The 10,385-nt window shown below is 39.4% G+C and overlaps 1 long non-coding RNA gene and 1 pseudogene across 1 annotated transcript; both read left to right on the top strand.

The window, feature by feature from the left end:
• The first annotated feature begins 260 nt into the window (after positions 1–260).
• LOC148200585 (peroxisomal and mitochondrial division factor 2 pseudogene) lies at positions 261–626 on the top strand (annotated as a pseudogene).
• A 259-nt stretch (positions 627–885) lies between these two features.
• On the top strand, positions 886–1,800 carry LOC148200584 (uncharacterized). Its single transcript, XR_015785426.1, has 3 exons — positions 886–1,006; positions 1,176–1,537; positions 1,688–1,800. It is a non-coding gene; the product is annotated as an uncharacterized LOC148200584 (long non-coding RNA).
• The last annotated feature ends 8,585 nt before the right edge of the window (positions 1,801–10,385 follow it).

Here is a 10,385-nt window from a genome sequence, read left to right as displayed (position 1 = left end):
AAGCTTCTCACTCTCTCTCTCGAGAGTTCTTAAGCCGTAAGTCTCCATTTCTCTTCACAGATCTGCATTTTCGCTTCACTCATCATCCAACCACATCTACTGCTAGGGTTTCTCACATACCTTCATCTTTTTCGCCTTTACCTTCGATTCCACCAATTGAAACATCATTTTCCACATTTTCTACCGATTATAATCCCTTTCCACCGATTAAACGTTGATTGAAGGATGTTGTTGCGGTCGAGGTTATCGCGGGGAGGGAAATGGACCTGAAGACGGACTTGGCGAGGTTACAGCATGATTTGATATTGGAGATGACTACGTCAGAGGAGGCGAGGACGGATGATTCTGAATTGAGGAAGAATTTAGGGGAGAAGGAGTCGTTGGTTGAGTCTTTGGAGAAGGAACTGAAAGCTTTGAAGAAGGTGAAGGCAGAGGGTGAGGTTATGGTTATGGATTTGGAGAGAAAGATTGGAGTTCTGGAAACCAAGGAAATTGAGGAAAGGAACAAGAGGATTAGGTTCGAGGAGGAGATGAGAGATAAGGTTGATGAAAAGGAGAAGGAGATCAATGATTTCAAACAGAAGTTGGTGGAATTGGAGAAGGTTACTGCTGAGATATACGTCTAGGTAAATAGCTTACTCATTTTATCCTCACGCTGCTTTTTGATTTCATCTCTAATTGGGATTTTGGTGTGTTGTATACTATCCGCATGCTAAAAATTGGGGATGCAGGGGACTTTTGTCTTGCTAAAATGTTGACATATGATGATCTTGCTTCCTCAATGAGTGATATTGCCAAACTATTTTTTTGTTCACTATTTCAACATTTTTTGTCTAAATTAATTTCTGTTTGTTCTTGCTCTAAACTTAGGTCATTAGGACTCCTTATATGTGCCCAGAATCACACCTGGGAGACTTTGGACTGGAAAAATCACTCGTTGAGAATCCAGAATCTAATGCATAGTCTAATTCTTGCTTTGCTGGATCTTATGGATACATAGCCCTAGGTAATAGTTGATTACACCATTGACTTTTGTTATTCATCTCATTCTTTTGTTATGCAAACTTTTAATACCCAAATGAACTTTTAGTTTAATCTAATCAGAATTTTGTTCCATAAACCTCTAAGTATCTTGTCCTAATGTTAACCATGGATTGACATTTCTATGTTTTTAGAGTATGCATACTCACTAAAGGGCACAGAGAAAACTGATGTGTACAACATAGGAATGGTGTTTATGGAATTTGTTACTATTAAAATGCCAACAGATGCAGCTCGAGATAGCCATACACTATATACAATGCTAGGAAGTTTCCTTGCAATCGTTACACTCGCTGCATGACATCCTCCACTAGCATTGATCTTAATCTTGCAAGGAAGGAAATGGTCATCCTTGGGACACAGTATGCAGGGGAAATGAAGAAGGGTCTCTTTAGTGTCATGCACTATCTCATGCCTAAGCGCCAAATCCTATCCCTGCACTCTGGCTGCAACATGGGAAAAGTTGGGGATGTTGCTCTCTTTTTTGGACTCTCAGGTATAACTCTGTTGGATCATCAAATAAGTGTTAGAACCAGAAATTTACCAGTCTTGTTACACAGAACTTTCGTATACCAGAAATGGATTATCCTCTTCCATTTTGCAGCACTAATTAATGGACCTTTTCTCTGCAATTTGTTCATATTAGGTACTGGAAAGACCGCTCTGTCCACGGATCATAATAGGTATTTAATTGGAGATGACGAACACTGTTGGAGTGAGAGTGGTGTCTCAAACATTTAAGGGGGTGCTACGCCAAATGCATTAAAATGACAGAGGTCCAATAAAATATAAACAAACTTACCTTAAAATCCGATTGGTTGCTCATAAACCACCTATCAAGATCTTTAATCAGATATCTTTGATTATTTTATCGTCCGTTGGACATCGGGCCGAATAATAATATAAGCACTGGCCGAATTGTGGCTTAGCTTTAATAGAACCGTTTGTCCTGGTTGGCCATAGTGGTGACCGAACGATGCTGAGTGTATGATCATTTGATCTCTACTAGGTATAATACATAGTTGATGAGCATTGTCCCAGTTTGACCTGGTTGACAAGCGCTACTACAGTAGATCGATCGATCAGTCTTTGATGATTACCGTTTGGTCTATATATCATAGTATACACCATATAATTTGTAGTTTATTTTATGCATCACGTATATGTAAATTGAATAGATATTGTATTTTTAAAAAGAAAAACACTAATCCATAGTAAATTTTATCCGAAGTTTGCTGCTTACCAGTTTTAATTATAATAGATAAACATGTTGTCGCAACCGGAATCGCGACGGGACGACGATCCAAAAAGAAACGGGTTTTAAAAAGAGATTTGGAGTCGCCACCATAGTTTATTATGGAAAACTACGGAAAAACCTCAAAACGATAAAGCACGGTCCACGAAAACCAAAGATTGGGTTCGGGAGTCGGTTACGTGTGGGGAAGGTGTTAGCACCCCACAACGCCTGCCCTAAGGCAGTACCTTTAACTAAATGCACGAATATGATGTGGTTTTCAAAATGTTTAATTATCCCCTAAAATAAAATTCTAAATAAACAAAACATATTTTTTAGTTTTTTGGGCCCGACAAGGATTGACCTTGCTCCTACGTATTCTCATTCAAAATGAGAAATCAGGGTTACGTAGTTCTAGCTAAGAGATTGTTTGTTGTTTGGAAAAGCAGATGTTTTTAATTTTTGGAGATTTTATGTTTTTAATATTTTCGAGAAAAAGAAGGTAATGAGTACTAGGCCAACGCGAACGGTCGCACGAGTATTCATACCTTTAAAACGATATTTAAATATGTTTAATTACCTTTTTTAAAAAGAGAAATAACGATATTAAGCACTAGGACGATGCGGACGATCACACGAGCACTCATACCGTTATTTACTTATTTAGGAAGACTTGAGAGTATTGAGTACTAGGCTGATGCGGATGATCGCACGAGCACTCATACCCTCATTTATATTACGTAAATAGGAAAGAAAAGTATTGAACACTAGGACGATGCGGGCGATCACACGAGTGTTCAACCTTTAAACGTATTTTTGAAATTTTATTTAAGAAAAGAAGAAAAAGGTTTTTAGCACAAGGACGACGCGAGCGGTCACACGTGTACTTAACCTTCAAAACGTATTTTTTATGTAAATTTATTTAAGGAAGAAGAAAAAGGTTTTTAGCACAAGGACGACGCGAGCGGTCACACGTGCGCTTAAACCTTTAAATATTTTTGTAATAATTTTTATAAAAAAGAAGAAAAGGTTTTTAGCACAAGGACGACGCGAGCGGTCACACGTGTGCTTAAACCTTTAAAAATATTCTTGTAAATTCTTTTATTTAACCTATAAATATTATATATTTCAGGATAAGTACACGTCTAAAATAAATAGATAGAACAAAATAAGATAAGAGAATAATAAATATATATAAAAAAATATAAAAATAAAATAAATAAACAAAAGAAATCAAAGTGGCCGAACGAGCGTTCGTTGGGGATAGGACGAACGTTCACTGGTAAAGGACACTAAATGACGAGCGTTCGTGGCGAGAGATAACGAACGGACGTTTAAAAATGTGGGATGAATGACGAGCGTTCGTAGAGAGAGATAATGCACGGACGTTGGGAACGAAGGCTGAATGACGAACGCTCATTGAAGACATGAAACGGACGTTTAAACAGTGACTTAATGACGAACGTTCGATATTGAAATAACGAACGGACGTTCAAAAATGGAAGCTTAAGAACGAACGTTCGTTATTGAAATGACGAACGGACGTCCGAAATGTAAGCTTAAGGACGAACGTTCGTTATTCACACGACGAAAGGACGTCCAAAACGTAAGCTAAAGGACGAACGTTTGTTACTGACAAGACGAACGGACGTTCAAAAATGTAAGCTTAAGGACGAACGTTCGTTATTGACACGACGAACGGACGTTCAAAAATGTAAGCTAAAGGACGAACGTTCGTTATTGAAATGACGAACGGACGTTTAGACAGGGAAACCTAATGACGAACGTTCGTTATGACGAACGGACGTCTAGACAGGTAAGCTTATATGACGAACGTTCGTTATTGAAAACGAACGAACGTGTAGAGAGGAAAGCTCAAGGACGAACGCTCATCATTGAAATGACGAACGAACGTTTAGACAGGGAAACCTAATGACGAACGCTCGTCGTTGAAATGACAAGTGGACGTTTGGACAATGAAGCTCACTGACGAACGCTCGTTATCGAAAATGACGAACGGACGTTCGTTGGGGAGATGGCTGTCAAACAGTCCGTCCAAGAAATGTCCGAACGGACGTTTGGATAAGAGGTAAATAACGAACGCACCAAACAAGGCCCAAGGTTCCTGGACGTACGCTATATTCTGGGCCTGGCCCAGTTGAATGGTTTCTAACCTAGAATTTCCTAGGGGTTCTGCCTTCCCACTCTCATTCACTCCTTCACGCCGGCTCGTGCCCTCTCCAGAGATCCAAGATCTCCTACTCAGCACCACGACTCACTGACATCTCCGTCAGAGCCGGCCACCGTTGCTTCAACCAGAACACGTCTTGGGCTCGCCGGCGACGACTCGCGCTCCCATAACCACCGCCAGCCACGACACCACCGTCTCCATTCTTCTCTCTTCGAAAACCAGCGATTCTCATGTAGGGTTTTCCTCCGCCTTCATCTCCGATCCGCTCGCGTCATCATCACCCATCAACATCAGCTTCATCACTGCTACAACCTTCACGACGAACCCGACCACTGCCATGATAATGTCCCCTTTGTGCCTATCCTCGTCTACCTCCCCGGTCATTTCCACAGCCACCAGATTCCTTCTCAACAGCCCAGGCTGCCGGGACTCAACGCAGTCACGCCACTAACCTCACCGGTGCCATCAACGCCCCTCTTATTCTTCTCCATTCGAGGATTTTCTTGAATGCCAAATGCCCCCCGCAACACCACTTTTCCTTCTCCGCCTCCCCTAATTTCTTACTGTTTATTGATTGGTTTAATTGATTGATTCTCGTTAATTTGGTACTGGAAGAGATGAGTGTGTTGTGTGCATATGAGCGTGAAGGGGATAATTGATTCTGTGATAATGGTATATGGGCTGGCGAGAATGGGGTGAATGGAGTTTAAGCAGTAAGCATACATGATTAATCTGGATGCACAAATGAACAGAAACTTACCTGCTGCTATGGTTGCTGCTATCACTCTGTATCCCGTGACCTCCCCTAGCCTTTCGTTTTCTCTGCCGGTGCCAATGATGAATCTGGATGATGATTTCCCCAAATGATGGTCCCCATGTGTGTCCTCCTTCTCCCTTTTTCTCTCCCTGATCCAACCAAAATCCTCTCCCCCAAAATCTTGGAAAATATTCTCCTGTAACCACCTTGTCCCCCTTTCCAAAAATCTTGGAAAAATTCTCCTTAACCACCTTGTCCCCTCACCCCAGACACGCATCCCATACGCGCCCTTTTCCACGTTTTCTATTTTTTATTTTTTTTTTAATTTTATTTTTTAATTATTTTCAGTTTTAATTTTATTTTTCAATTTTTTAATTATTTTGATTAATTAACTCTATTAAAACAAATTGAAGATAAGAAAAATAGAAATTGAATTAAAAGCAAAAATCTAAATACATAAAAATAGAATAAAACAAAAAGGTAAAATAAAATAAAATAAAAAAAACCAATAAAAACACATTTTTTCAACCCGGACAAAATTGAGTGTTGACAGCTGCCCCTCTTTACTTAGATATTACTAAATAATATGAAAATTTAATCTTTTCGTATTATTTAAGTAAAGCTAAGTAAAGATAAAAACACTAATTTTGTCCGGGTTTCAATCGAACAAAATGATTCAAGTCACGATGTCAAACGACCAATGTCAAGTAAAGTATCAGTAACAAAAACTAAAACCTGGATTTGACCATTGCCTCGCAGAGGGCCAAACTCGCAGAACATAAATTTAAATTCGACCATTGCCATGCAGAGGGCCGATAACAGAAAATTAAAACCTGGATTTGACCATTGCCTCGCAGAGGGCCAAACTCGCAGAACAGAAATTTAAATCCGACCATTGCCATGCAGAGGGCCGATAACAGAAAATTAAAACCTGGATTTGACCATTGCCTCGCAGAGGGCCAAACTCACAGAACAGAAATTTAAATCTGACCATTGCCATGCAGAGGGTCAATAATAGAAAACTAAAACCTGGATTTGACCATTGCCTCGCAGAGGGCCAAACTCACAGAACAGAAATTTAAATCCGACCATTGCCATGCAGAGGGCCGATAACAGAAAACTAAAACCTGGATTTGACCATTGCCTCGCAGAGGGCCAAACTCACAGAACAGAAATTTAAATCCGACCATTGCCATGCAGAGGACCGATAACAGAAAACTAAAACCTGGATTTGACCATTGCCTCGCAGAGGGCCAAACTCACAGAACAGAAATTTAAATCCGACCATTGCCATGCAGAGGACCGATAACAGAAAACTAAAACCTGGATTTGACCATTGCCTCGCAGAGGGCCAAACTCACAGAACAGAAATTTAAATCCGACCATTGCCATGCAGAGGGCCGATAACAGAAAACTAAAACCTGGATTTGACCATTGCCTCGCAGAGGGCCAAACTCACAGAACAGAAATTTAAATCCGACCATTGCCATGCAGAGGGCCGATAACAGAAAACTAAAACCTGGATTTGACCATTGCCTCGCAGAGGGCCAAACTCACAGAACATAAATTTAAATCCGACCATTGCCATGCAGAGGGCCGATAACAGAAAATTAAAACATGATTTGTAGCTTTGAAAAGTTGATAAATGCCGAGTTAAACATGAAGATTTTGCAAACAATTCTCCTCGCTTCCTCTGAGATGATGTTATGTCATGATGGTGCATGAATGCATAGACACATGAGACTTTCATTTTGTTCTTTTCTTTTACTCTCACTTTTCATCGCTTTTTTATTTCAAAATTCCATGCTTGGAATCCATTGTTAATATTGTCATCAAACACGATGTACGTTCAAAACGCATTCCTTAAAAACAACGTTGATAGGTATAGAACCCCTTGATGAGCAGGAAGAAAGTGTAACCCTGAGTTAAAATTCTTTTTATCGCTTTTTGCAATCCAAATTAACTTGAACCCTGTAGGATGTAGAAGAATGGTTATGAAAAGCAGATGAATAATGATTTTCTATGAGCAAATATTAACGTATGTGTGTCCCTCATCTGGGGGAAAGTGTTATTAACATGTTGGGCTCCCATATTACCCCAATTTTGCACAATAAGTATGCTTTGGAAAAATGAAAAGGTTTGGGTATGAAAGATTCCCCCAAATTGGATAACCTTCGATTGACAGGGAGATTTTTTTTTTTTTTTTTTTTTTTTTTTTGAAAATAAAACTGAATTGCGTCGTTCACCACATCATTCTGTTTCAAAGTTAAATTCTTGAGAAAGATTAGGACAAACAGTGTTCAGTCAGCGTGGACTTTTATTAGCTTGTACCGTGGTTAAAGGTCAAAAGGTTTTGAAAGAAAGGATAATGAAGGCCCAAATAAGTGTTTGACGGTTAAAGCTTTTAAACAAGAATCATTTGCAAGGTGCCCAGTCAACTGTCTTTAGAGATTTGAACTTCAGGCATCCTTTATTGTTGTTTTTTTTTCTTTCTTTCCCTTTGGATCATTCTTTTTGTTGCCCCTGCTGTGGTCCTTTATGATACTTTCCTTTTCATTTTTGTTTTGTTTTTCTTTCTTCCTTTTAGAGATTTCCTCCTCAACTTTGGATGCTTATGATGTATGTTTTTAAGTTGACGTCGATATGCTAATGATTCTTGTCTAGGGTGATGAAAACAATTATGAATTTTGGCTCAAAAGGGGTGCAATTGGATGAACTGCTTTTGACGATTGGATAACGAAAAATGGCCACACGTCACTCTGAATCTTGTTTGTCTGGCTTTCTCTTGAATTTAAACCTGAAACAAAACTATGTAGTGTTTGACACATCCACTTCATTTTTCCTTTGCTTTGTTTCCTTTGTTTTCTCTTTTTTTTTTTTTTTTTATATATCTTTTTTTTATATATATATATATATATATATCTCCCTGATCAACGGATTATCGGTGATATGTAACATAATGAAAACTGCCCCAATATTAGGCATATGGCGAAATCCTTCATCTTATGGGAAACGAAAAAAATAGGGTTCAAGTAATGTGAATGCATATGCTTTATCAAGAAAAGAACACCGGTTACTCCCAAAACCTTGAATCAGGGAAGTACTCACCAACGGTATTTTTCAAAATTTTTTCGAAAATACTATGTTCTTGACAACTTTATTAACAACAAACTCAACATGTAACCTTTTTTTTTTTTTCGTTTTTCCTTTTCGACATCCTCTAGGACCGAGCTTGCCAACCTGATATACCTGTGATGCTTTTATCAACACGCGTTTACTTATTTTCGTTTTCATTTCCCCTTAACTACTTAACAGCTCAGCGTGACATGCAATATTTCAGATGGAATGCAAACAACCAAAATATGAATGAACTCACGTGAAATTTATTTATTGAATAAAACACAGAGTACAATAAGCATTGAAGATAATATCAACATCCCCTTAATGGCAACCACTATCACGGAATCATCATGCGTAAAACTTTTTTACTGCATCAGAATTAACTGGCAATGGTAACTCCTCTCCGTCCATTCTCGTGAGAATTAGTGCCCCACCAGAAAATGCTTTCTTCACTACAAATGGCCCTTCATAATTTGGAGTCCATTTGCCTCTATGATCCTTCTGTATGGGTAGAATCTTCTTCAACACCAGCTCACCTTCATGAAATTCTCTTGGGTGTACCTTTTTGTCAAATGCCTTCTTCATTCTTCTTTGGTACAATTTTCCATGGCATACTGTTGTTAGTCTTTTTTCATCGATGAGATTGAGCTGGTCGAAACGAGCTTGAACCCATTCCGCCTCTTCTAATTGGGTTTCCATTAAAACTCGTAAGGACGGAATTTCCACTTCAAACGGAAGTACTGCCTCCATTCCATATACAAGCGAGAAAGGCGTTGCCCCAGTCGATGTTCGTACCGAAGTGCGATAACCATGTAAAGCAAAAGGAAGCATTTCATGCCAATCCTTATATGTGACCACCATCTTCTGCACAATCTTCTTGATATTTTTGTTAGCAGCCTCTACTGCCCCATTCATCTTTGGACGATAAGGAGAAGAATTAAGATGATGAATTTTGAATTCCTTACATAACTCTGTCATCATCTGGTTATTCAAGTTAGTGGCATTATCAGTGATGATCCTGTTAGGGAGCCCGTATCTGCAAATCAAATCCCTTTTTATGAACTTGGTCACCACCTTTCTGGTCACATTAGCATAAGAAGCGGCCTCAACCCACTTGGTGAAGTAGTCGATTGCGACTAATATGAAACGGTGTCCATTTGACGCCTTTGGCTCTATAGCTCCGATGACATCTATTCCCCACATCGAAAAGGGCCATGGTGCAGACAACACGTTCAAGGTCGTGGGTGGAACATTGATATTACTTGCGTATACCTGGCATTTCTCACATTTTCTCACATGTGTACAGCAATCATTTTCCATAGTCAACCAAAAATACCCCGCTCTCAGTATCTTCCTGGCCATTGAGTGCCCATTCATGTGCGTGCCAAATGTACCCTCGTGTACTTCTTTTAGTATCAGCTCGGCTTCTTTTGCATCTACGCATCTAAGGAGAACCATGTCATGATTCCTCTTATATAGAATATCCCCACTCAAAATGAAACTGCCAACCAACCTCCTTAACACCCTTTTGTCGTTTTCTGATGCCTTCTCTGGATATTCTCGGGTCCTAAGATAATGCTTGATATCAAAGTACCAAGGTTTACCATCTACCTCCTCTTCGATGAAATGACAATACGCTGGCTTTGCATGACTCTTCATTTCAATCATTGGCAATTCTGCATCTTGATCAACTTCAAACATCGATGACAAGGTAGCCAATGCGTCTGCTAATTGATTATCTTCTCGCGGTATATGATTAAACGTGATGGAATCGAAATACTCAACTAATCCCCTGATGTAAGCTTGGTATGGAATTAATTTAGTATCCCTAGTCTCTCATTCTCCCTTCAATTGATGGATGACCAAAGCTGAATCTCCATATACATCCAGAATTTTTGCTTTAGACTCTATTGCTGCTCGAATACCCATGGCACAGGCTTCATATTCTGCGATATTATTCGTGCAATTAAAACACAACCTTGCCGTCATTGGAATGTATTGATTCTTAGGAGAGATAAGCACTGCCCCTATTCCATGCCCCA

Source organism: Vigna umbellata, chromosome 4 (genome assembly GCF_029865625.1).
Source record: "Vigna umbellata cultivar VRB3 chromosome 4, Vumbellata_1.0, whole genome shotgun sequence".
Lineage (NCBI taxonomy): Eukaryota > Viridiplantae > Streptophyta > Magnoliopsida > Fabales > Fabaceae > Vigna > Vigna umbellata.
This window is presented reverse-complemented; position numbering and strand designations above follow the sequence as displayed.